General features: G+C 39.2%; 1 pseudogene; it reads left to right on the forward strand.

The window, feature by feature from the left end:
• Positions 1-229: 229 nt before the first annotated feature.
• LOC133248687 (thymidylate synthase-like) overlaps positions 230-27,279 on the forward strand; it is a 140,377-nt pseudogene continuing 113,327 nt past the window's right edge.

Here is a 27,279-nt window from a genome sequence, read left to right on the forward strand (position 1 = left end):
TCTCAGAGAAGTCCAAGGCACTATCATTTTCTGAATATTTTTGCTGATCTTTTCCCCCTCACATATAAAGCATTTGTATTATTTTAAGTGTTTCTTATTATGGGCTCTTCTGTCCTCATGTAAAAGATGGCATGAAGTACCATGAGAATTGGGAATTGATTACCTCATTTGTCCTGGAGGTGGGGGCCACCTCTTCCTGCCCCTGGAATCTCTAGTGTACTCAGGCATGATGTGGCGTGAGAGCACAGCTGGCCAGGTTTGGACACCTCCGTTCCGTTACAAGACCTCTCAGCAAACACCGCAGGGCCTTCTACATGATCCAAGTGAGGCCTGAGGTAGAGCCAGCATGGTCTTCTATGAGATTTCACTCCAAGGACTCTGAATTTTCAAAGATACTCACAGGACAGGTGTTACCAAAAGCAAAACGTGATTATTTAAAAGACTTATCTCTTCAAAGTACCAAATATGCCATAGGTATCTGCCTTGGCAGAAATCAGTAACAGAAACATACTGAAAACCAAGCTTCTCTGAGTTCATAGCTGATTTCCAGAAGTACTTTGTCAGATTCCTCCCGAAGCTGAAAAGCCAAGGATAGGAAGGACCAAGGATAAGAAGGACCTCTATTGCTCCTTCCCTGCCAAATGCAGTCACTCTGCTAACCCTGGTCACCCTTGGGAAAAAAGAGAACAGGAGGCAGGCAAGACAGAGGGATAAATGGAAGGGGCTGCAAGCTGTGCAAAGACTGCGTTTGTCTCCTACACCTTACATTCAAACCTATATGCCTCTCTGTGAAGACAATCTGAGTTGAGAGAGCAGGAGACAGAGGCCTATTTAGCCAATAATTTGATAATATTTTTTAGACACCCCTTATCTCTAATTAGATAGCCACTTTCTTTTGACAATGAAAGAAAAAGTAGTTCTTACAATATTAACTTCTCAAATAGCAAGACTGTGTTGATTTACTGTGCTCAATAAGCTGTGCATTTCGCTCCACGAGAGACGGCGTTGAGAGAATTGATTTTATAAAAAACTGTAGCACGTGATAATTGCAACTTATTGATGGTATTAATTATCTCAATTTCTGTTTTGTCATTTGGTATACAGTTTAAAGGCTTGAGAACTTAAATGTAAAAGGGGGGAAATGATTTTAAAATAAAGCTAGTTATTTATTTGACAAAAGATAAAATCAAAGGGTTTTTTTTTTCTTATTTATGAACAGAAATTCTGTGTAATGTCATCCCTAATAGAGTATCGATTTCCCCCTTTTGATTTTTGCAATGTGCTTTGGATCTGCCTTTTATGTATTTTAAATATACGAGTTTTGCGTTACATTTGGGAAAACCTGCAAATACAGAGAATATATTTTCCCAAATAGATCTAGATATTTCGGTTGTCAGAAATCAATTCCACACACATTAGTCTAGCATCAGACCAACTGTGACACGTAAAAGAAAAATAAGTTGAATTGAAGAATTCAGCAATAACTGCTCAATGAAAAAAGATTGATTGCAAACCAGGAATGATTTCAACCTGATTATAATTTTTTTAATTTTATTTCATTTTTAATTGGAGGATAATTATTTTATAATACTGTGTTGGTTTTCTGCCATACATCAACATGAATCAGCCATAAGTATACATATGTTTCCTCCCTCCTGAAACTTTCTCCCACCTCCTTCCCCTTCGCACCCTTCTATCAACCTGATTTTAAATTAAAGGCGAAAAAATATATGTGGAAATGATCGCGAATACTTATACTTCCTGAAAAGCTTCCCCTCTTCTCTCCACACTCCCGCCAGCCTCAATCACATTATTTGCACACTGAAAAATAACTTTGGTAGCAGAGCTGGCAACCCCTTAAACCGACACTCATCTTCAGTCTTCTTACCAATCCCTTCTCTGAGAACAAAAATGTGAGATGCAAAAAAATAAAACAAAATGAAGAAGAAACTGTTACATATTTGAATGAGACTTTGTAACATACAAAAGTCAAACATGATCTCTTTGTATTAACTCAGTCCAGAGTCCCCAACTTCTAACTTAATTTTGGGAGTGGCGAAATCCTCAAGGGAAGTCAGTGATTTACCTCCACCTGTAAATCTGAAGGATGAATTTGGAAGCAGTTCCCTGGTGGTTCAGATGGTAAAGAATCCACTTGCAACGCGGGAGACCTGGGTTCCATTCCTGGGTTGGGAAGATCCCATGGAGGGCGGGCATGGCAACCCACTCCAATATTCTTGCCTGGAGAATCCCCATGGACAGAGGAGCCTGGTGGGCTAGGAGTCCATGGGGTCCCAAAGAGCTGGACACAACTGAGCCACTAACATTTTCTTTTCTTTTTCAAAATTAGGAAAAGCAGCTTATTTAGAAAGCAGAAAAGCCTCAGACTTGGAATTAGATGTCTTTGGCTTGGTATCTAATTAGCTGTGTTGCCTTGGGCATGTAGCTAAGCCTTTCTGAGTATTTTCCTCCCCAGTGCTATGGATGAATTGGACAGGATGATAGCCACATTCTCTTCTAGTTAACTGTCAGCCAAAAAGCACTGATTGAGCAACTGCCTTGACTCCAACTCAGTGCAGAATAAAGTAGAGGGCTATGAAAATATTCTGTGTGTGTGTGTCTACCTCCCCTATCGGTCTTCAACTTAAAGGCGAATACGTGCCCAGTTCTTCTTTGTTTCTCCTAGCATTTCACAATGTCTTGCAAAATAAAATCACCCAACAATTTCTTTGGTGAGTAAATGAACACATGAAAGCTTTCATAGTAGTTTTATAGTCTCCCTGGGAAAATACCAAAAATGCATTCTGTCTTTGGCAGGGACAGGGGGAGGGCAGTAAAGGTTACAACTAATAGAACCGAGAAATATGTTGAACAGAGGAATTTCGTTTATCCCACTCAGAAGCAATAAATTAAAATAGGATATTACAGTACTCTCCTGAATTTAAGACCATGAGCCCATTTTATAACTGGAAAAGCATCCAAATGAACAGGCAACATTGCTCACCTCTCCAGGCACACCTAAAATGACTGATGCTTTGAAAGAAAATTTCTTGCTAATAATCATGAACTCAGTTGATGCCTCAAAAGCTTTCCACCAAGATTGCTACCTTGGTGAATGAAGCTTCCTTACAAAATGGGAGATTTTAATCCCCAGTGAAGTCGTCATAGAATTGCAAACATCGGAATTTATTTCATGAGGATTGAAAATCATTTTTCTCTAAAATAACAAGCTTAACTTTTAAGGAGAACGGACATTTAAATAGAAGGGAGGAAATCTTTTCCACACACAGTTTTTTAGTTTTCACAGTTAAATAACTGAAACTAAAGCTCCACTTGACTTAAAAGTAAGCAGGATTCTAAACGTAAACCACAGCCACTGCAACACACAATCAGTTTACTCCCCTGAGAGCTCTTTGGCAAGGAGATGGGGAGGCCTCTTATTTGTCAGTCAGGGTGAAAGACAGAAAACCAAGGTGTCAGTTAAAGAAACAGATCCATGCTTCTCTAATGCCTTCTAAAAGTCCCCTGTCAAAAATCTCCACACATTGTAGCCTTGCTCATTTCATCTCCTTAGACACCACATATCATTAATCATCTCTGTCTGTCAAGACAAAGAGCTGGAAAACATTTATATTCCAAAATCTCTCAAACATCAAATAGGTCTCAAACACAAAGTGCGCTCCGGTTATCAATTATGATTGGATACTTAAGGTGACAAGTCCTGTTTCAGGCTCTTAGCTTTCCCCTCCCACCATCAGGCTCAGAGAATTGCACATGAGAGGCACAAAATATAACCACACTCAGAAGGCTGATAGACTTCTCCTTAAGGAATAAACAGTCTCATTCCTATGACGCGGAAAGGCAAGCAGTGCCCACTGTGACCAGACTTCCTCCTAACATTCCCCTCAGTGTATCACTGGTTCCAAGATGGTGTCCTGTGAGGAATGGGAAAGCCCACCTGCTCCTCCCCACCAGCCAAAGCTGCCATCCACAGTAGCCTGCCACATGGGGGTCAATCTTTGAGTGACAGTATTTGCTCATAACCAAACATCCAAGTACCGCTATTAAGGACAGAGTTGAGTGGACAAACCAGAGAGAAGGTCTGCACAGTTACCACGGAACAGTGGGTGTCTATGAGAAGGAGAGAGAAGAAGGAAGGCTCTGGAAAGAAAAGACACGGGCTTGACTCAAGACTGTCTTAACCTACCTTTACAACTTTGCCTTCTTAACAGCTCTGAGACCTGGAATAAGAGCCTTAGGGTGATGAGAAAGCATCAGGAGTCATTGGGTGTGTAGGCAGCAAGCAGGGAACCCTTTCCTTTCCCTGTACCTGTTTTAGGACTCTTGTAAACACCACCCCAACACAAGGTTTCTAAATGTTTGACTCTACATACATTTTTGCCCTTAACTCACAAGTTCAAACCTGATGGCTGCTTATTTTATGAAACTGTAGGTTTTTCATTTATAAATACATTTTGCTCCAAAGATTCAAGTGTGTGCCCATCTTAACTTTGTCAGTTTTGTTACCTCTGCAAGAAAACCCTCCCACCATAATGGTTTAGCTAAATAGCACCCATCATTCAAAATTCAACTCCTTTCTCATCCCTTCTGAAAAGAACCTCATTAAAGGGTGATATTTCCCCCTTCAAAACCTCTACAGTATTTTCACATAAATCACAGAGTCAGAGAGAGAGAGAGAGAGAGAGAGAGAGTGTGTGTGTGTGTGTGTGTGTGTGTGTAACAGCATATCAACACTGCACAGAGTTCTTACCTAACTTCTGGATGTCCAGGTTGGCTGGGCAGGCAGAGCATAGGGTACTCCCATCCTAGATCCAAGGATAACCCAGGATAGGGCACTCAGTGCATTTTAGTATAGGTCTCCAGTCTAACCAATCCCCCTCAGGAATGATTTCCCAGCATCCAAACACTGTACAGTTCTAAAGAAAATTACTGTAGCCTGAAACCAATGACAGCAAATAATTTTTGCCAACACTGAAACAACACTGCTTCCTCAGAATTGGGAAATGAATCTTCTCATTGTTGCGTGTCTCCGTGTTCTACTGTTTCACTTAGCTTTTATACCAGATTTTCCGTTTTGCCTTCATTACTGTACTATCAAATCTTTCAAACGAAAGAGCTAAAGTAGATTTTCTATATTTTTCCTTAAAATTTTATTTCAGACTTAGACAATATATGTAGTTATCAAATGAAAGTAAGTAATATTATTTCTGTATTAGACTATTTTTCAAACAGTAAGATAACTAATTTTTGAATGTTTCTGATTTGGTTTAGTTCTAGGAAATTAGATTTCCCTTATCTATAATCTATTATGTGACTAATGTGTGTAGTGTTCACTTTTGAAAGAATCCAAAATAAGGAATTTAGAATATTAGTTCATTGTTTATATTCACATTAACCAACCAACTAAATTGACTTTTTTTTTCTTTTTAAAAAATTTTTCAAGTCTTTGATTCCTACCATTATGCTTCATTTTTTTTTTCCAGGCTTTGGTGGTATTTAATAAAAAAGAGTTTTCCAAGGATTCTTAAGGAAATGATATATCTTCATGCCCTCCACTAAAACTGCTTATTTCCTCTGAGCCTAGCTTTCAGGATCGGTATTGTAAAAAACTTAACAGAAAACAAACAATTTTAAAGACAAGTACTCCTCCAACTAATACATAGATAAATTACACAAAGGGTAAAAAAATGTCCATGACAAAAATACTCTTTAAGGGTAGAAATGTACGTGAGAGTCATGGAATATGCATTTGGTAGATTCATTTTGCTCACTGAGAGTTTTCTTTCCCAGCTTTTTTCTTTTTTTTTTTTTTAATTTTTTTTTATTGAAGGATAATTGCTTTACAAAATTTTGTTGTTTTCTGTCAAACCTCAACATGAATCAGCCATAGATATACATATATCCTCTCCCTTTTAAACCTCCCTCCCATCTCCCTCTCCATCCCACCCCTCTAGGTTGATACAGAGCCCCTGTTTGAGTTTCCTGAGACATAGGGCAGATTCCCATTGGCTGTCTATTTTACATATGATAATGTAAGTTTCTGGATCACTCTTTCCACATCTCATCCTCTCCTTCTCTCTCCCCATGTCCATAAGTCTATTCTCTGTGTCTGTTTCTCCATCGCTGCCCTGTAGATAAACTCTTCAGAACCATTTTTCTAGATTCCGTGGTATGTGTGTTAGAATATGATATTTATCTTTCTCTTTCTGACTCACTTCACTCTGTATAATAGGTTCTAGGTTCATCCACCTTATCAGAACTGACTCAAACGTGTTCCTTTTTCTAGCTGAGTAATATTCCATTTTGTATATGTACCACAATCTTTTTTTTTTTAACTTGTTGTGCCCATAATTCATTCAGTGCTCACAATAAACCTTTAATGAAGATGTTTTTAATCTCCATTTTATAGTAATGTGGTTCAAAGTCTATAGTTAAAGTCTATTTCAGAGTCTACAAATGTCTAACAATTAAAGGATGATTGAGATCTTTGGCCAGGGTCCAGCAAGATTCTAGATTCCATGCATTTCCTCCTACGACATTATGGAACATCCATAATGTTGTATGTACCACAATCTTTATCCATTCATCTGTCGAAGGGCAACTAGGTTGCTTCCTTGTTCTGCTGCTGCTGCTGCTAAGTCGCTTCAGTCGTGTCCAACTCTGTGTGACCCCATAGACGGCAGCCCATCAGGCTCCTCTGTCCCTGGGATTCTCCAGGCAAGAACACTGGAGTGGGTTGCCATTTTCTTCTCCAATGCATGAAAGTGAAAAGTGAAAGTGAAGTCACTCAGTCATGTCCGACTCATAGCAACCCCATGGACTGCAGCCTACCATACTCCTCCGTCCATGGGATTTTCCAGGCAAGAGTACTGGAGTGGGGTGCCATTGCCTTCTCCTAGCTATTGTAAATAGTATTTCAGTGAACAAAGGGATACATGTGTCTTTTTCAGTTTTGGTTTCCTCAGGGTATATGCCTAGGAGTGCGATTGCTGGGTCATATGGTGGTTTTATTCCTAGTTTTTTAGGGAATCTCCATACTGTCTTCCATGGTGGCTGTATCAATTGACATTCCCACCAACAGTGCAAGAGCATTCCCTTTTCTCCACACCTTCTCCAGCATTTATTGTTTGTAGACTTTCTGATGACGGCCATTCTGACCGGCGTGAGGTGATATCTCATTGTGGTTTTGATTTGCATTTCTCTAATAATGAGAGATGTTGAGCACCTTTTCCTGTATTTATTAGCCATCTGCAAGTCTTCTTTGGAAAAATGTTTGTTAAGCTGACTCATTTGAAAAGACCCTGATGCTGGGAAAGACTGAGGGCAGGAGGAGAAGGGGATGACAGAGGATGAGATGGTTGGATGGCATCACTGACTCAACGGACATGAGTTTGGGTAAACTCCGGCAGCTGGTGATGGACAGGGAAGCCTAGTGTGTTGCAGTCCGTGGGGTCGCAAAGAGTCAGACATGACTGAGCGACTGAACTGAACTGAACTGAAGTCTTTTTCCCAATTTTTGATTGGGTTGTTTGGTTTCCTGGTATTGAGTTGTATGAGCTGCGTGTATATTTTGAAAATTAATCCTTTGTCAGTTTCATTTGCTATTATTTTCTCCCAACCTGAGGGTTGTCTTTTCACCTTGCTTATAGCTTCCTTTGCTGTGCAAAAGCTTTTAAGTTTAATCAGGTCCCATTTGTTTACTTTTGTTTTTATTTCCTTTACTCTAAGAGGTGGGTCATAGAGGATCTTGCTTTGATTTTTGTCATCGAGTGTTCTCCCTATGTTTTCCTCTAAGAGTTTTATAGTTTCAGGTCTTACATTTAGGTCTTTAATCCATTTTGAGTCTATCTTTGTGTATGGTGTTAGGAAGTGTTCTAATTTCATTCTTTTACACGTAGCTGTCCAGTTTTCCCAGCACCATTTGTTGAAGAGGCTGTCTTTGCCCCATTGTATATTCTTGCCTCCTTCGTCAAAAATAAGGTACCCATAGGTGCATGGGTTTATTTCTAGGCTTTCTATCTTGTTCCATTGGTCTATATTTCTGTTTTTGTGCCAGTACCATACTGTCTTGATGACTGTAGCTTTGTAGTATAATCTAAAGTAAGGAAGGTTGATTCCTCCAGCTCCTTCTTCTTTCTCAAAACTGCTTTGGCTCTTGGGGGTCATTTGTGTTTCCATATGAATCGTGAAAATTTTTCATCTAGTTCTGTGACTAATGCCATGGGTAATTTGATAGGGATCACATTGAATCTGGAGATTGCATTTGGTAATATAGTCATTTTCACAATATTGATTCTTCCTACCCAGGAACATGGAATATCTCTCCATCTGTTTATGTCTTCTTTGGTTTCTTTCATTAGTGTCTTATAATTTTCTGTGTACAGTTCTTTTGTTTCCTTAGGTAAGTTTATTCCTGTTTAATTCTTTTTGTTGCAATGGTGAATGGGATTGATTCCTTAATTTCTCTTTCTGAATTTTCATTGTTAGTATATAGAAATGCAAGTGATTTCTCTGTATTGATTTTGTATCCTGCAACTTGCTAAGTTCACTGATTACCTCTAGTAATTTCCTCATACTATCTTTAGGGTTTTCCATATACAGTATCATGTCATTTGCAAACAGTGAGAGCTTTATTTTTTCTTTTTCAATCTGGATTCCTTTTATTTCTTTTTATTCTCTAATTGCTATAACTAGGACTTCCAGAACTATGTTGAATAATAGTAGTGAAAGTGGATACCCTTGTCTTGGTCCTGATCTTAGAGGGAATGCTTTCAGTTTTCCACCAATGAGAATAATGTTTGCTGTTGGTTTATCATATATGGCCTTTACTCTGTTGAGGTAGGTTCCTTCCATGTCCATTTTTTGAAGAGTTTTAATCATAAATCGGTACTGAATTTTGTCAAAGCTTTTTCTGCATCTATTGAGATTATCATATGATTTTTATCTTTCAATTTGTTAATATGGTGTATCACATTGATTGATTTTCATATATTGAAGAATCCTTGCATCCCTGGAATAAAGCCAACTTGATCATGGTGTGTGAGCTTTTTAATGTGTTGCTGAATTCTGTTTGCTAAAATTTTGTTGAGGATTTTTGCATCTATGTTCATCAGTAATATTGGCCTGTAGTTTTCTTTTCGTGTGTTGTCTTTGTCTGGTTTTGGTATCAGGGTGATGGTGGCCTCGTAGAATGAGTTGGGAAGTGTTCCTTCCTCTGCAATTTTTTTGAAAGAGTTTTAGAAGAATAGGCACTAGGTCATCTCTAAATGTTTAATAGAATTCTCCTGTACATATATCTGGTCCTGGGCTTTTGTTTTTTGGGAGATTTTTTTTATCACAGCTTCAATTTCAGTGCTTGGGTTGTTCATAATTTCCATTTCTTCCTGGTTCAGTCTTGGAAGATTGAACTTTTCTAAGAATCTGTCCATTTCTTCCAGGTTATCCATTTTATTACCATATAGTTGTTCATAGTAGTCTCTTATAACCCTTTGTATTTCTGCATTGTCTGTTGTAACCACTCCTTTTTCACTTCTAATTTTGTTGATTTGATTCTTCTCTCTGTTTTTCTTGATGAGTCTGGCTAAAGGATTGTCAATTTTGTTTATCTTCCAAAGAACCAGCTTTAGTTTTATTAATATTTACTAGTGTTTCTTTCATTTCTTTTTCAATCATTTCTGCTCTGATCTTTATGATTTATTTCCTTCTACTAATTTTGGGGATTTTTTTCCTTCTTTTTCCAGTTGTTTTAAATGTAGAGTTAGGTTGTCTATTCAATGTTTTTCTTGTTTCTTGAGGTAGAATTGTATTGCTATAAATTTCCCTCTTAGGACTGCTTTTGTTGCACCCCATAGGTTTTCAGTTGTCGTGTTTTCGTTGTCATTTGTTTGTAGAAATTTTTTGATTTCCCTTTTGATTTCTTCAGTAACCTGTTGGTTATTTAGAAACATGCTGTTTAATCTCCATGTGTTTGTGTTTCTTCGTTTTTTTCTTGTAACTGATATCTAGTGTCATAGCATTGTGGTCGGAGAAGATGCTTGATACCATTTCAATTTTCTTAAAATTACTGAGGTTTGATTTGTGACCCAGACGTGGTCCATCCTGGAGAATGTTCCATGTGCACTTGAGAAGATGTATTCTTCTGCATTTGGATAGAATGTCCTGAAGATATCAATGAGATCTATCTCATCTAATGTATCGTTGAAGACTTGTGTTTTCTTATTAATTTTATGTTTTGATGATTTTCCCATCAGTGTGAGCGGGGTGTTAAAGTCTCCTACTATTATTGTGTTATTGTCAATTTCTCCTTTTATGTCTGTTAGTGTTTCTCTTATGTATTGAGGTGCTCCTATGTTGGGTGCATAGATATTTACAATTGCTATGTCTTCCTCTTGGATTGATTCCTTGATCATTATGTAGTGTCCTTCCTTACCTCTTGCAATCTTCTTTATTTTAAGGTCTATTTTGTCTGATACGAGGATTGCTACTCCAGCTTTCTTTTGCTTCCCATTGGCATGAAATATATTTTTCCATCCTCTCACTTTCAGTCTATATGTGTCTTGAGATCTAAAGTGGGTTTCTTATAGACAGTATATATATTGGTCTTGTTTTTGTATCCATTCAGCCAGTCTGTGATTTTTGGTTGGAGCATTTAATCCATTTACATTTAAAGTAATTATTCATATATATGTTCCTATTGAAATTTTCTTCATTGTTTAGGGTTGATTTGTAGATATTTTTTCTTCTCTTGTATTTCTTGACTATATACATGCATTTAATATTTGTTGTAAAGCTGGTTTGGTGGTACTGAATTCTCTTAACTTTTGCTTGTCTGAAAAGCTTTTGATTTCTCCATCAATTTTGAATGAGATCCTTGCTGGGTACAGTAATCTTGGTTGAAGATTTTTCCCTTTCAATACTTTAAATATATCCTGCCATTCCCTTCTGGCCTGCAGATTTTCTGTCGAAATTTCAGCTGTCAAGTGAATGGGGTTTCCCTTACATATTACTTGTTGCTTCTCCCTCGATGCTTTTAATATTCTTTCTTTGTGTTTAGTCTTTGTTAGTTTGATTAGTATGTGCCTTGGCATGTTTCTCCTTGGATTTATCCTGTATGGGACTCTTTGTGCCTCTTGGACTTAATTGGCAATTTCCTGTTCCATTTTGGGGAAATTTTCAACTATCATCTCTTCAAAAACTTTCTCATACCCTTTCTTTTTTTCTTCTTCTTCTGGGACCCCTATGATTCTAATGTTGGTGCATTTGATATTGTCCTAGAGGTCTCTGAGACTATATTGAGTTATCTTCATTCTTTTTACTTTATTCTGCACTTCAGAAATTATTTCCACCATTTTATCTTCCAGTTCACTGATTTGTTCTTCTGCTTCAGATATTCTGCTATTGATTCCTTCTAGAGTATTTTTAATTTCAGTAGTTCTGTTGTCTCTTCATGTTTATTTTTTAATTCTTCTAGGTTTTTGTTAATTGATTCTTGCATTTTCTCCATTTTGCTTTCAAGGTTTTGATCATCTTTACTATCATTATTCTGAATTCTTTTTCAGGTAGTTTGCTTATTTCCTCTTCATTTATTTGGACTTCTGCATTTCTAGTTTGTTCTTTCATTTGTGCAGTATTTCTCTGCTTTTTCTTTTTTTTAACTTCTTGTGTTTGAGATCTCCTTTTCCCAGGCTTCAAGGTTGAATTCTTTCTTCCTTTTGGTTTCTGCCCTCCTAAGGTATTCTGAAAGGGATGGGAATACCAGACCACCTGACCTGCATCTTGAGAAACCTGTATGCAGGTCAGGAAGCAACAGTTAGAACTGGACATGGAAAAACAGACTGGTTCCAAATAAGAAAAGGAGTACATGAAGGCTGTATATTGTCACCCTGCTTATTTAGTTGATATGCAGAGTACATCATGAAAAATGCTGGGCTGGAGGAAGCACAAGCTGGAATCAAGATTGCTGGGAGAAATATCAATAACCTCAGATATGCAGATGATGCCACCCTTATGGCAGAAAGTGAAGAGGAACTAAAAAGCCTCTTGATGAAAGTGAAAGAGGAGAGTGAAAAAGTTGGCTTAAAGCTCAACATTCAGAAAATGAAGATCATGGCATCTGGTCCCATCACTTCATGGCAAATAGATGGGGAAACAGTGGGAAAAGTGGCAGAATTTATTTTGGGGGGCTCCAAGATCACTGCAGATAGTGATTGCAGCCATGAAATTAAAAGACGCTTACTCTTTGGAATAAAATTTATGACCAACCTAGACAGCATATTAAAAAGCAGAGACAGATATTTACATGCCACTGAGCAAGAGAAAATTTATGATGCAGGAAAGAGAGAGGGCAATGAATGAAGCAACTATCTTTGTCAGCAAGAGAGGTTTGGATTTGGTGCACAAGTGGCGGACTTCAGTTTATCTGAGTATCGATTGTTCATCTTTCCTTCTTTCTTCCTTTCCTCCTTCCCCTCATCCATTCTTTTTTCTTCTTCTATTTTATTTTTATTTATTGAAATATAATTGACAAAATAACTTGTATAAATTTAAGCTGTACAACATAATGTTTTGAAACATGTATTTAGTGAAATGACTACCACAATAAAATTAGCTAACGCATCAAAAAAATAAATAAAATGTATGAAACGAGATGCCAGTCCAGGTTCAATGCACGATACTGGATGCTTGGGGCTAGTGCACTGGGACGACCCAGAGGGATAGTATGGGGAAGGAGGAGGGAGGAGGGTTCAGGATGGGGAGCACATGTATACCTGTGATGGATTCATTTTGATATTTGCAAAACTAATACAATTATGTAAAGTTTAAAAATAAAATAAAATTTTAAAAAAAAAGAACCCAAAAAAATAAATAAATAAATAAAAAGCAGACTATTATTGTATTATTGTTAATTTCTCCTTTCATACTTGTTAGTATTTGTCTTACATATTACGGTGCTCCTATGTTGGGTGCATATATATTTATAATTGTTATATCTTCTTCTTGGATTGATCCTTTGATCATTACGTAGTGACCTTCTTTGTCTCTTTTCACAGCCTTTGTTTTAAAGTCTATTTTATCTGATACGAGTATTGCTACTCCTGCTTTCTTTTGGTCCCTATTTGCATGGAAAATCTTTTTCCAGCCCTTCACTTTCAGTCTGTATGTGTCCCCTGTTTTGAGGTGGGTCTCTTGTAGACAACATATGTAGGGGTCTTGTTTGAAACTGGAGCCTATTATACAGAGTGAAGTAACCCAGAAAGAAAAACACCAATACAGTATACTAACGCATATATATGGAATTTAGAAAGATGGTAACAATAACCCTGTATACGAGACAGCAAAAGAGACACTGATGTATAGAACAGTCTTTTGGACTCTGTGGGAGAGGGAGAGGGTGGGATGATTTGGGAGAATGGCATTGAAATATGTATAATATCATATATGAAACGAGTTGCCAGTCCAGGTTCGATGCACGATACTGGATGCTTGGGGCTGGTGCACTGGGACAACCCAGAGGGAGGGTATGGGGAGGGAGGAGGGTTCAGGATGGGGAACACATGTATACCTGTGGCAGATTCATTTTGATATATGGCAAAACCAATACAATATTGTAAAGTTAAATAAAATAAAATTAAAAAATAAAAATAAATAAATAAAAATAAAAAGCAGAGACATTACTTTGTCAACAAAGGTCTGTCTAGTCAAGGCTATGGTTTTTCCAGTAGTCATATATGGATGTGAGATTTGGACTATAAGGAAAGCTGAGCACTGAAGAATTGATGCTCTTCAACTGTGGTGTTGGAGAAGACTCTTGAGAGTCCCTTGAACTGCAAGGAGATCCAAACAGACCATCCTAAAGGAGACCAGTCCTGGGCGTTCATTGGAAGAACTGATGTTGAAGCTGAAACTCCAATACTTTGGCCACCTGATGTGAAGAGCTGACTCATTGGAAAAGACCCTCATGCTGGGAAAGACTGAGGGTGGGAGGAGAAGGGGACGACAGAGGATGAGATGGTTGGAGGACATCACCAACTCAATGGACATGGATTTTGGTAGACTCCGGGAGTTGGTGATGGACAGGGAGGCCTGTCATGCTGCAGTTCATGGGGTCGCAAAGAGTCAGACATGACTGAGCAACTGAACTAACCTGAACGTAAGGTTGGCCCATTGGTTTGTGTAAGCTTCTCATAGGGTGAGATTTGTGCTGTTTTTGTTTGTTTGTTTGTTTGTTTTCCTCTGATGGGCAAGGCTGAGTGAGGTGGTAATCTTGTCTGCTGAAAATTGGGTTTCTTTCTTTTTTTTTTTTGATTGTTGTTTAGATGAGGCATCCTGCACAGGGTGCTACTGGTGTTTGGGTGGTGCTGGTCTTGTATTCAAGTGGTTTCCTCTGTGGGAGTTCTCACTATTTGATACAGCTTAGGGTTAGTTCTGTGGTAATGGAGGGTCTTGGAGCCAGTGCTCCCACTCCAGAGGCTCAGGGCTTGATCTCTGGTTGGGAACAAAGATTCCATAAGTGGTTGATTATGGCATTAAGTGAGATTAAAACAAATATCCAAAAACAAGAAATCAAAGATGAACCCCAGACAAACGTCAGTTACAAAATCAGGCAAATAATAACTAAAATAATGGAATATACACCCATGAGCAAAGTCAAAACAGTCCAACAAAAATAAAATACAATATATTGACCTGGTGAACAAAGGAAATCAAAAATTATATTTACCAGTTAAGAGCAATGCTAACTAAGCACAAACTGGAAAACAAAACTAAAGCAAGTTGCCAAGTGGGGAATAAAGCAATGAAAACAAAACTAACAAATATGTTAAGAGGAAAGGAAAAAAAGAAAAGAAGGAAAGGATAGATATGCAAAGTTAAATAAAGGTAGATGAAGAAGATTTATATACATTGGAGATTAACTGCAAGGGAAAAGAATAGTAGGAAACAGTAGGAAAGGCAAACAAAGGAATGTAGAAAAAATATAATAGGTTTAAGAAAATTCAATTATAAATTATAATTTCTTTTAATTTATAATTAAATTAAATTAAAATTTTAAAATAAAATATTTATTTAAATATTTAAAAAAATAAAATGAAAATTATAATTATTCAATTATAAAATAGAGAAAAGAAAAAAAATAATAAAGAAAAAAGGAAAACTCCACAGAACTGCAAAGGCCCAAAGTAGAGGCAGAGGTTTATAGCAACAATAAAAAGTGTGACTGAAAATACACATATACATATACACCCATAAGCAAAATCAAAACAGTCCAACAAACTAAAGTACAATAGTTGACCTAGTGAATAAAGGGAACCAGAAAATTATGTCTACCAGAACAAAACTAACTAAAGCACAAGCTGGAAAACAAAACTAAAACAGGTGCCAATTGGGGTTTAAAGCAATGAAACAAAACTAACAAATATGTTGAGACCAAAGTAAAGAAAAAAAAGAAATAAAGAATAGATACGCAAAGTTAAATAGAGGTAGATAGAGAAGATTTATATATATTAAAGATTAACTGCAAGGGGAAAAGAACAGTAGGAAAAGCAAACAAAGGAATAAATGTAGAATAATAATAATAGGTTTAAAAACTAAAATTAAAAAAAGAGGAAAAAAAAAAGCGGAGAGAACTCCACAGAACTGCAAAAGCCCAATATAGAGACAGAGGTTTATAACAACAATAAAAAATGTGGCTGCGTCTAGGGCAGCAGGAAATATAGTGCTCTAGAAGGGTATGGCAATCAGTATTGGCCAATATGCTCCAGTATTCTTTCCTGGAGAACTCCCCTCCATGACAGAGAAGCCTGGCAGGCCACAGTCTTCAGGGTACAAAGAGTTGAACATGGCTGAAGCGATCCTGTGTGCATAGATAGATGCAAGATTTTTTTTTTTTTTTTTTTTTTTTTTGCCTGTGGCAGCTCTGCCCCAGCGAGAGTTGAGAGTGAAGGTGGCACTGCTGCTTGGCTTGTGGGGACCCTGGTGGTGCCAAACGTGCAGGGACACAGGACTCCCTCTGCTGCAGGAGTTATGGCCCTATCAGAGTCTTTTTTCAAGCCTTTTGTAGCTGGTGATCAGAAGGCCTCTTTGGCCAGTCTTTCTCCATAGCTCCGTCCATTCAGGCACTTAGAGGGCTCCCTTGCCTGGAATCCTTCTCTGTTGTTTGACACGTGAGGCACATAGAGAGGCCCCCCCCTGGCTGGGGTCCTACTCTGTAGATCGGTGTTTCAGGCACTTAAAAGGGGCACCCTGGGTGGGGTCCTACTCTGTAGTTCAGTAGGTCAGGCGTTTGATGGGCCAGCCTTTCTATTGTTCAGCTGCTGGCATGTGTTGGGTAGGGGGGTGCGGGGAGAGGCTATGGAGATAGCTCTACCCACTATGCATGACTCAGCAGCATCACCTTGCTTCCATGGCTGCCCAGCTTTCCTCCACAGGAATTTCCCACCACAGTCTCCTCCCTCACATCCCCTCAATTCGTCTCTCCGCTGTCAACAGCAGCCCTTGCCTTGGGATTGCTCCATAATCTCTTAACTACAGCTCCCAACCACTGTGCTGTCTAGGGTACATATGACTGCAGCAAGGACTGTCTGATTTCATTCCATTTAGGCTGCCACAGATCAGCTGTTTAACTCTCAGCCTTAAATGTTTCTCTTCTGACTCAGATGCCCTGATGTGTGAATTGGACCCCTGCTTCAGTTCCCCTACCCACCGAGGGCAGATTCAGTCCTACTAACACTCCAGTTTCCCTCCCTAGTTCCTTTGTGCTACCAAGTTTTGCGTGGGTCCATAACCCACTCCAGTACTCTTGCCTGGAAAATCCCATGGACGGAGGAGCCTGGTAGGCTGCAGTCCATGAGGTCGCAAACAGTTGAACACGACTGAGTGACTTCCTTTTCACTTTTCACTTTCACGCATTGGAGAAGGAAATGGCAACCCACTCCAGTGTTCTTGCCTAGAGAATTCCAGGGACGGCAGAGCCTGGCGGGCTGCCATCTATGGGGTCACACAGAGTCAGACACGACTGAAGTGACTTAGCAGCAGCAGCATATATTCTTTTCAGGTACTCTTGTCCGCTTTCAGCTGGTGTTCTGCAGGCACTTCTGTGTCTAAAGGTGTATTCCTGATGTATCCATGGGGAAAGATGTATTCCATGTCCACCTACTCCTCTGCCATCTTGTTCCTCCCGATTCCTACCATTATGCTTCTTAATGGTTACAGATGTTGACTAACAATATTAATCTGAAAAAGGAGTTTAAAATGCTACATCTTTACAAAATAAACAATTGTAGTTTTTAAAATATAATCTATATTAAAAACAAGCAAATCATGTCACTCCACACTTTCTATAGGAAAGAATAGCACATTCATAGGTGTGTGTGCACCCATAGAAAGTCTATCAAACATTTAAACATTACCTTTATAAGATTTTGTTGTTCAGTCACCAAGTCATGTCTGACTCTTTGCAACCCCATGGATTGCTGCACACCAGGCTCCTCTGTCCTTCACTGTCTCCTAGAGTTTGCTCAGATTCATGTCCATTGAGTCCCTGATGTCATCCAACCATCTCATCCACTGTCATCCCCTTCTCCTGCCTACAATCTTTCCCAGCATCAGGGTCTTTTCTAATGAGTCAGGTCGTTACATCAGGTGGGCAAAGCATTGGAGCTTCAGCTTCAGCATCAGTCCTTCCAATGAATATTCAGGACTGATTTCCTTTATGATTGGCTGGTTTGACCTCCTTGCAGTCCAAGGGACTCTCAAGAATCTTTTTCCAACACCACAATTTGAAAGCATCAATTCTTCAGAGCTCAGCCTTCTTTATAGTCCAACTCTCACATTCATACATGACTACTGGAAAAACTGTAGCTTTGACTACATGGATCTTTGTTGGCAAAGTGATGTCTCTGCTTTTTAATATGTTCTCTAAGTTTGTCATAGCTTTCCTTCCAAGGAGCAAGCGTCTTTTAATTTCGTGGCTGCAGTCATTGTCCACAGTGATTTTGGAGCCAAAGAAAAGAAAATCTGTCACACCTTCCACTTTATCCCTTTCTGTTTGCCATGAAGTGATAGGACCAGAAACCATGATCTTAGTTTTTTAATGTTGAGTTAAATTGGGTTTTTAAGTTTGTGTTATCCTCACACACATCCTCCCCAGCATTATGATGGGCCACATAAATGTTACTATTTTAATGTAGCAGATAGATTTCTTACATTTTAGATACTTAGTAATACTAGTTCTAATTGAGTGAATTTCTGTTACTTAAGCACTGACTTCAGTTTATTAATCACTTATAACATGTTATCTCATTATATAAACCTCATGAAGTGAGTATTCTACTTTTCATTTTACTGATTAAGAAACTGAGGATGAGAGTGGCATTCCTAAGTGGCTGAACTGAAGTTTACAGTTAGTCGTAAAGGCCATGATCTTTTCACTATACCATGTGCCCAAATTAAGCCTCTCTTGCCAACAAGTTTGTGAGGGCAGAGATTATATGACACCCAAGAGGAGACAAGGAGAAGATTAGAGGAGATAACTGATACCTTTTCTAACACTTAGCCCAAAAAGATCCTAGGAGACTTAAACCTAGTCATGAAGCCATAGATTAAAAACTTACAAAATATCTAGTTTAGCATAGGATTACAGAGTCACACAGTTACTTATAGTACTTGTTCAACTATATGATGAGCTCTAGGGTATTTTCCAGAACAGCTATCTACTGAAAACAACTGTTCTTAATTACTCAGTTGTGTCCAACTCTTTGTGACTCCATGGACTCTAGCCCATCAGGCTCCTCTGTTCTTGGGGATTCTCCAGGCAAGAATTCTTGAGTGGGTTGCCATGCCGTCCTCCAGGGGATCTTCCCAACCCAGGGATCAAACCCAGGTCTCCTGCATTACAGGCAGATTCTCTACCATCTGAGTCACCAGTGAAGCACACTGAAAACAACTAGCAAGAGCAATATTACACACACACACACACACACACAGAATAAAATAAGTCTCTGTTGAGGGTGATATAGTGCCACCTTCTCTGTGACACTAAAATTTAGAGACATAGTAAAGGCATCAGTTCTATAACTGCCTGCCTACCTGTTCTATACTTAAAATAGCAGAAAGGGGAAATAAAGAGAATGAAGGAGTGTGGCCCCAGATTACAAGGCACAATCAGACACTCCTTACAATATTTCTTTTCCTAATTCATTCCCTGCCTCCAAGCCCTGGAGCCTTGGCATAACCCTGTCCTGTGCCCTAGAAATCTAGAGTTGACTAAACAGTAGTCCCAAAAGCTCAAGGTCTAATGAAGAAAACAAGATGGGAGATAGAAGTACACAGATCATTCTACTTGTAAGTGACATCATCCATGCCATAAAGAAAGATTTAGCAGGGGTCAAAGACAGCAACAATGACCCTGTGGGTGCCATTTGAGACAGGCTGATGGGTAGGATATCAATAGCGGGAGAGGTAGGGCACAAGCAAAGGCTAACAGGGTGGGTATCTTCCAGAAAAGGCACTTGGTTCCTGGGCTGTTGAGGTCAGGTTGACTGGTACCACACTGTGGAGGGCCTGGCACACCACAGTGAGGATTCTGTGTCTAATGGATGACCTTTGAAAGAGCTGTTTCCATGGAGAGGAAATATCTAAAATTAAACCCCAAAGTGTGATTTGCATTCATGAATGCAGTGGCCAGCCCTCCCACTCTTTCCTTTCTTCTTGACAGGCTGCTGTCAACATCTGAACCTTGACTCAACATCTGACAAGTCATTTTCTCACTTTCTATCCTCCTTGGAAGATTTAATTAGTGATACATTCAAAGTAAAATAAACAAAGGAACAAAAAAGATATTAAAGTGGTGGCAGAAAGTGTTAATAGCTGGAGTTCAGCCTAAGGAAGGAATCAAGGGATCTTGTAAGTAGGAAGGAGTCTGCATGCCCAGCCATCACCCTCCCCCAACACTCACAATCTGCTGCAGAAGGTGAAGGTCAAATGGTGAGGATAGAGGAGGTTCCATGTTTCTCGGGGGTTCAACAGATCCATAGTCAGTGAGCACTGTAGTTAAACACACAGATCTGGAGTCAGATAGATGCAGTTTGGGTGTACACTTACAGGCGGTGTGAACCTGAGCAGGTTACAACCTCTCTGGCCCTCAGTTTACTTGTCTGTAAAATGGAAATACTGGTAGCATCTGCTTTACAGGGTTCTTGAAGAGAAGAAACGAGATGCTGCAAGAGAAAGAACTTATCCTAGTGAGTCCTGAAAACGACTTCTCTTATCATCACCTAAAACTTTCAATAACTTTACATGGAAGTAGAGTTCAGCTACACTACTTTCTGCTGTGTTCAGAGCAGGGAGTCACAAACCCTCCCTACCCCAATGTGTGCATGAGAGAGAGAAAATCAGAAAATTTTCACTCTCAAATTTTTTGGCTTTTTTTAAGAAGAAAGAACCCTCCCCAGAGCCCCATGATGAGTACCTTAATGCCATTCTGGGGAAGAATTAGAAATCAAGATCCACTTACAGGGGAAGGGCAGAGTAAAAAGAAATAAGGGTTGAGTTTTGTGGCAATCTGGCATCTGGAGTGCAGGACTAGAAAAAGCCAAGTTAACTTTCTAAGGATGTGAAAAGTATATGTGTGTATACCAGAAAAGATGAGCTTTGATCTCACACACACATACACATACTGATTAGAATGGTACTGGGAAAGCACAGCTCACATCTATCCCATTTTATTATTTAGAACATCTAAAAGATGTCAAGGGTTTGAGACAACCAGGATGCACAAAGGCTGGGAATGGTGGGGATGTCTGCCGTCACAGGGTTCCAGTTGGTTCACATCAGGGGCTAAACAGGAGTATCAGGACCAGACAATTTACCTGGAGAAGTGGAGCAACAATGCTGTTCAAAACAAACAAGGACGATGGGACTTGTGCCTGCCCCCATGAGTAGGGCCACACTTAACCATAGGCTCCCTAACTGCTCTGACACTGACTCAAGGAATTCAGTACCTAGTGGAGGAATCCTACTGTACCTTGGCTTTTCTGAAACTGCCCAGAGCTAAAGACTCTAGATAATTAAAAGTCCCCAAGAATGAGCACCTACAAAAATTTTAAATGCTTCTTCAGTCTACTCTACAGAAATGATTGCACAAAGAACAAAAATGCAAATAATCACTAACAAGTATTTCACCAGAGTCCAGTGTTTGACTGAATGCCGTCTTTTTCAAGAAGTGTGATCTGTGTATAAATATAGAGCTTTAGTCTCGTTCACATGAAGCATCCAAACATTTTGACAAATTAACTGTCATCTGCCAAGCCAAAGGCCAGGAGCTTCCTTGGGGAGGAAGTGGAGAACAATTAACAGTTTAACAAAACACAGCTGCAACACAGAAAAACCACCTTCATTCTAAGCCCCTTCACCTTCCATAAGAAGAGAACAGAATACAGCTAAAAGTGTTCCCAAGACTCCTAGCCCTCAGGTCACAAAATTAAAGAACATTTCTCACAGATCCTGAAACACCCACAGTATCAGAGGAAGACCAACAGCCCACACCCACATTCAACACCCAGCACTTTGGTGCTCTGAAACCTCAATCTGTGGCTGCAAATTTGGGATTTATTTAGTTAACATCCCTAATGTACCCTTTCCTGGATGAGGTAAATATATCAGTGTAGTTCATCCATGGAAAGGAACTATTGATTTTTATTATGGAAAAGCAGACTGGGTGAATTGTACACTTGGATTTAATTACTTTTGTCAGCAGTCCAATGACTTCAAGGATAAACCTGGAGCAAGCACTTCCAGCAGATAAATGGAAAATCTCCAACAGCTCCGACTTTGTATGGGAGGCTGTGACCTCAATTCAGCTGGAGTCGGATTTTACCTTGGGTAGTGTGTTTATGGGTCTGTGTGAGGAATGAAGAATCAATTATTAAAACAAAAGATCTTAAACTTGGAATGAAAACTCACAAGATAACATAGTGGTTTTAGCTTTTATGTACTATAGCTTGTGAGAACTAGAACAGTCCTTTATCACCTCATCCTGTTCTTTCATTTTACAGATGAGGAAGATGGGAGAATTGGTGACTTGTCTAAGGTCACCTCCCTCCTTTGAAATACACTTTCCACTATATGACAGTGACCTTCAAGTGAAATTTGCCCAGTGAAATGCCACCCCCAGTGCAGCCTCTTGTTATGGGTACTAAAGGATTCCAGGTACTGGAAAATTAGCTTATCCTTTCTCTGCTACAAAGGATATTGTGGTCAATACCCTGGTTTAATTGATAAGGACCTCTGCATTTACAACCAACCTGTATTCAAAATCTTTGTAAACAGTGGTTTAGAATTTGAACTCTACTTTCCCCATAGAAATAATATTAGAAACCATGGGTTGGTGCCAAGACAACTCATAGAATTGTATTTAAATTAGGATTCAGTGCCAGGGGACTATAGAAAAATGTAATCAATAGCAAACACTTTTGCAATTCTTCCAATTAATGATTTAAAAAAATAGAAAAGCAATCCATTGCAAAGTAAATTATCAGCACTTAGTTATGTTGAATATTGATGCTTTTTTAAAAAGCAGTTTTAATAAGTATTCATTTAGCAAGAATATTCTGAGTACCACCAGACTGAGTGCCTACCTCTAAGAAGCAAATGAAGCCTGGAAAGGACAAGAAAACAAAGAAAATGAGAAGATTAGAGACATGTCCCAAGGTACAAAGGGAACACAACTGCCTGGAGAGATTAGGAGGGCCCTTGCAGGGAAGGCGACTTCTGATTCAGTCCTCAAAGGATGAGCAGGAGTTTGACAGGAAGGTGAAGAAAGGAACGTCTCGCCAGGAAGCAGACAGAAATGCACAAAGGCTATTCGGATGAGAATTTGAGCACTCTCAGAACTAATAAGTTCTCATTGCACTTAAGAATGTGGAGCTTCCCTATTTGCTAAATACAGATATTTCACTAGCACTGCTCATTGAGGAACTGAGGAACACTGCTCATTGTTCCTCAGTCATAATAAAGACTAGATTTAGCTATGAATGAAAGAAAGAAAGAGCAAAGGAAGAAAAGGTTACTGAGCAAGAACTGAAAATGCAATAGGAAGACCCAGCCCAAATGTCATGTGTTTGCCATCCCTGTAGGATGCCAGGGTCTTGACTCATTTGCTTTTGAAATCTTCTGAGCACAGTGTGGGGCCTCTATTAGGTACTTAGCAAATGTGTATTTGAGTCAAAAGTCAAAAATTTCCACAATGAGATACCACTTTATAACCACAAGTGTGGCTGTAACAACAACCACCAAAAAATAGAAAAACAGGTAACAGCAAGTGTGAATGTAAGATACAGAGAAATTGAAACTGTTATGTACCTTGGTGGGAATGTAAAATGGTTCAAGAACTTTAGGAAACAGTTTGGTAGCTCCTCAAAAGATAGAGTTATGATATTACCTCACAATTCCACTTCGAGGTATATAATAAAGGGAAACAAAAACACACCACACAACAAGAAATATACATTAGTGTCAACAATAACGGCAACAGTATTCAGAATATCCAGAAAGTGGAAACAACCATCAGCAATGAATAGATAAATAAAATGCGATCAATCCATAAGACAGAACATTATTCTGCCATAAAAAGCAATGAAGTACTGACATATGTTACAACATGGATAAACTGGTGTTTTTTTAATAAATTATACTTGACACACAATATTAGTTTCAGGCGTGCGTGTGTGCAAGCTAAATGACTTCAGTCTTGTCTGACTCTTTGTAACCCTATGGACTGTAGCCTGCCAGTCTCCTCTGTCCATGGGATTCTCCAGGCAAGAATACTGGAGTGAGTTGCCTTGCCCTCTTCCAGGGGATTTTCCAGACCCCGGGATCCAACCCTCATCTCTTAGGTCTCCTGCAATGGCAGGTGGGTGCTATACCTCTAGCACCACTTGGGAAGCTGAGTTACAGGCATACAACACAGTAATTCTATTTTTTATACATTATGAAATAATCACCACTGTAAATCCAGTTACCATCTACCACCATACAAAGTTATAACATTATTGACTATATTCCCTGCATGTACCTTACAACTCTGTGACTTCTTATTTTATAGCTAGAAGTTTGTACCTCTTAATCTCCTTCACCTGTTCAGTCTGTTCCCCAGCCCCACTCCCCTCTGGCAACCACTAGTTAATTCTGTAAGTCTGTGTCTTTAAGTCTGTTTCTATTTTCTTTTTTTGGTTCATTTCTTTTGTTTTTTGGATTTCACATGAGTGGAATCACATTATTCATCTACATTGTCACAAATGACAAGATTTCATTAATTTTATCTAGGTAGATAGATAAAAAGAAATAATGCAACCCAAAAAAAGAGAATTCTATATAAATATATAGGATATCTGAGGTTATTGATGTTTCTCCCAGCAATCTTGATTCCAGCTTGTGCTTCTTCCAGCCCAGAATTTCTCATGATGTATTCTGCATAGAAGTTAAATAAGCAGGGTGACAATATACAGCCTTGGCGGACTCTTTTTCCTATTTGGAACCAGTCTGTTGTTTCATGTCCAGTTCTAACTGTTGCTTCCTGACCTGCATATAGGTTTCTCAAGAGGCAGGTCAGGTGGTCTGGCATTCCCATCTCTTTCAGAATTGTCCACAGTTTATTGTGATCCACACAGTCAAAGGCTTTGGCATAGTCAATAAAGCAGAAATAGATGTTTTTCTGAAACTCTCTTGCTTTTTCGATGATCCAGCGGATGTTGGCAATTTGATCTCTGCTTCCTCTGCCTTTTCTAAAACCAGCTTGAACATCTGGAAGTTCACAGTTCATGCATTCCTGAAGCCTGGCCTAGATAGCATATTAAAAAGCAGAGACATTACTTGTCAATAAAGATCCATCTAGTCAAGGCTATGGTTTTTCCAGTGGTCATGTATGGATGTGAGAGTTGGACTGTGAAGAAAGCTGAGCATCGAAGAATTGATGCTTTTGAACTGTGGTGTTGGAGAAGACTCTTGAGAGTCCCTTGGACTGCAAGGAGATCCAACCAGTCCATTCTGAAGGAAATCAGTCCTGGGTCTTCATCGGAAGGACTGATGCTAAAGCTGAAACTCCAATACTTTGGCCACCTCATGCAAAGAGTTGACTTATTGGAAAAGACTCTGATGCTGGAGGGATTGGGACAGGAGGAGAAGGGGACAACAGAGGATGAGATGGCTGGATGGTATCACTGATTCGATGGACGTGAGTTTGAGTAAACTCCGCGAGATAGTGATGGACAGCCTGCTGCAGTTCATGGGGTCTCAAAGAGTTGGACACGACTGAGTGACTGAACTGAACTGAACTGAACTGTATAGTATATACTGTATGTATGGGCTTCCCGGGTGGTGCTTGTGGTAAAGAACTCACCTGCCAATGCAGGAGATACAAGAGAAGCGGGTTCAATCCCTGGGTCAAGAAGATCCCCTGGAGGAGGGCACGGTAACCCACTCCAGTATTCTTGCCTGGAGAATCCCATGGACAGAGGACCCTGATGGGCTCCGGTCTAAAGGGTCACATACAGTCTGACATGTCTGAAGCAACTTGGTGCTCACACACACACTATAGATAGATAGATAGATGCAACCCCAGATATAGATATATAGGTATTCCAAGAAACAGAATTGCTGGCTTTCACAGAAGTCCTGTGTTCAGTTTTCTGAGAAACCTCCATACTGTTTTCCATAATGCCTGCACTAGTTTGCATTCCACCAACAGCGCACAAGGATTCCCTTTCTCCACATCCTCATCAACACTGTGGTTTCCTGTCTTTTATGATAAGAGCCATTCTGATAGGTGTGAGGTGACAAAAGTATTGTGGTTTTGATTTGCCTTTCTCTGATGAATGGTGAGCACCTTTTCATGTGCCTCTTGACCATCTGTATATCTTCGTTGGAAAAATGTTTATCCAGGTCCTTTGCAAATGTGTTAATAAAATTCTGTTTTTTATGTTGACTTGTATGAGTTTTTTGTATAGTTTGGATATTAATCCTTTATTGGATATACCATTTGCAAATATCTTCTCCCATTTGGTAGGTTGCCTTTTCACTGTTGGTGGTTTCCTTTAAGTTTTTACTTTGTCATAGACCTGTTTGTTTATTTTGGGCTTTTATTGAGTCACTCAGATTCCCTGTGCTTCCCCAGAGTTTGATGAGCTTGTTTATGATCATTTCTTTGAACTCTTTATTGGTTAAATTACTTATCTCCATTGCATTAGGGTTTTTTGTTGGGTTTTATTAATATTTTGTTCTTTTATTTGGAACATATTCCTTCTCTTAAATTTATATGACTAGATGTACAAGCTGGATTTACCAAAGGCAGAAGAATCAGAGATCAAATTGCCAACATCTGTTGGATCATAGAAAAAGCAAGAGAATTCCAGAAAAACATCTACTTCTGCTTCATTGACTGTGCTAAAGCCTTTGAGTGGTGGATCACAACAAACTGGAAAATTCTTCAAGAGATGGGAATACCAGACCACCTGACCTGCCTCCTGAGAAATATGTATGCAGGTCAAGAAGCAACAGTTAGAACTGGACATGGAACAACAGACTGGTTCCAAATTAGGAAAGGAGTACATCAAGGCAGTATATTGGCACCCTGCTTGTTTAACTTATATGCAGAGTATATCATGTGAAATCCCAGACTGGATGAAGCACAAGCTGGAATCAAGATTGTGGAAGAAATATCAATAACTTCAGATACACAGATGACACCACCCTATGGCAGAAAGCAAAGAGAAAAATAAAGAGCCTCTTGATGATGGTGAAAGAGGGGCATGAAAAAGCTGGCTTAAAACTCAACAGTCAGAAAACTAAGATTATGGCCTCTGGTCCCATCACTTCATGGCAAATAGATGGGGAAACAATGGAAACAGTGACAGACTTTATTTTCTTGGGCTCCAAAATCACTGCAAATGGTGACTGCAGCCAAGAAATTAAAACAAGCTTGCTCCTTGGAAGAAAGGCTAGGACCAACCTAGACAGCATATTAAAAAGCAGAGTCATTACTTTGCCAACAAAGCTCCAGTCATAGGTATGGTTTTTCTAACAGTCATGCATGGGTGTGAGAGTTGGACCATAAAGAAATCTGAGCACCAAAGAATTGATCCCAACATCAGAAAAGGCCCTGATGTTGGAAAAGATTGAAGGCAGGAGGAGAAGGGAACGACAGAGGATGAGATGGTTGGATGGCATTACCAACTCAATGGACATGAGTTTGAGCAAGCTCCGGGGGTT

This window comes from Bos javanicus, chromosome 5 (assembly GCF_032452875.1).
Source record: "Bos javanicus breed banteng chromosome 5, ARS-OSU_banteng_1.0, whole genome shotgun sequence".
Classification (NCBI taxonomy): domain Eukaryota; kingdom Metazoa; phylum Chordata; class Mammalia; order Artiodactyla; family Bovidae; genus Bos; species Bos javanicus.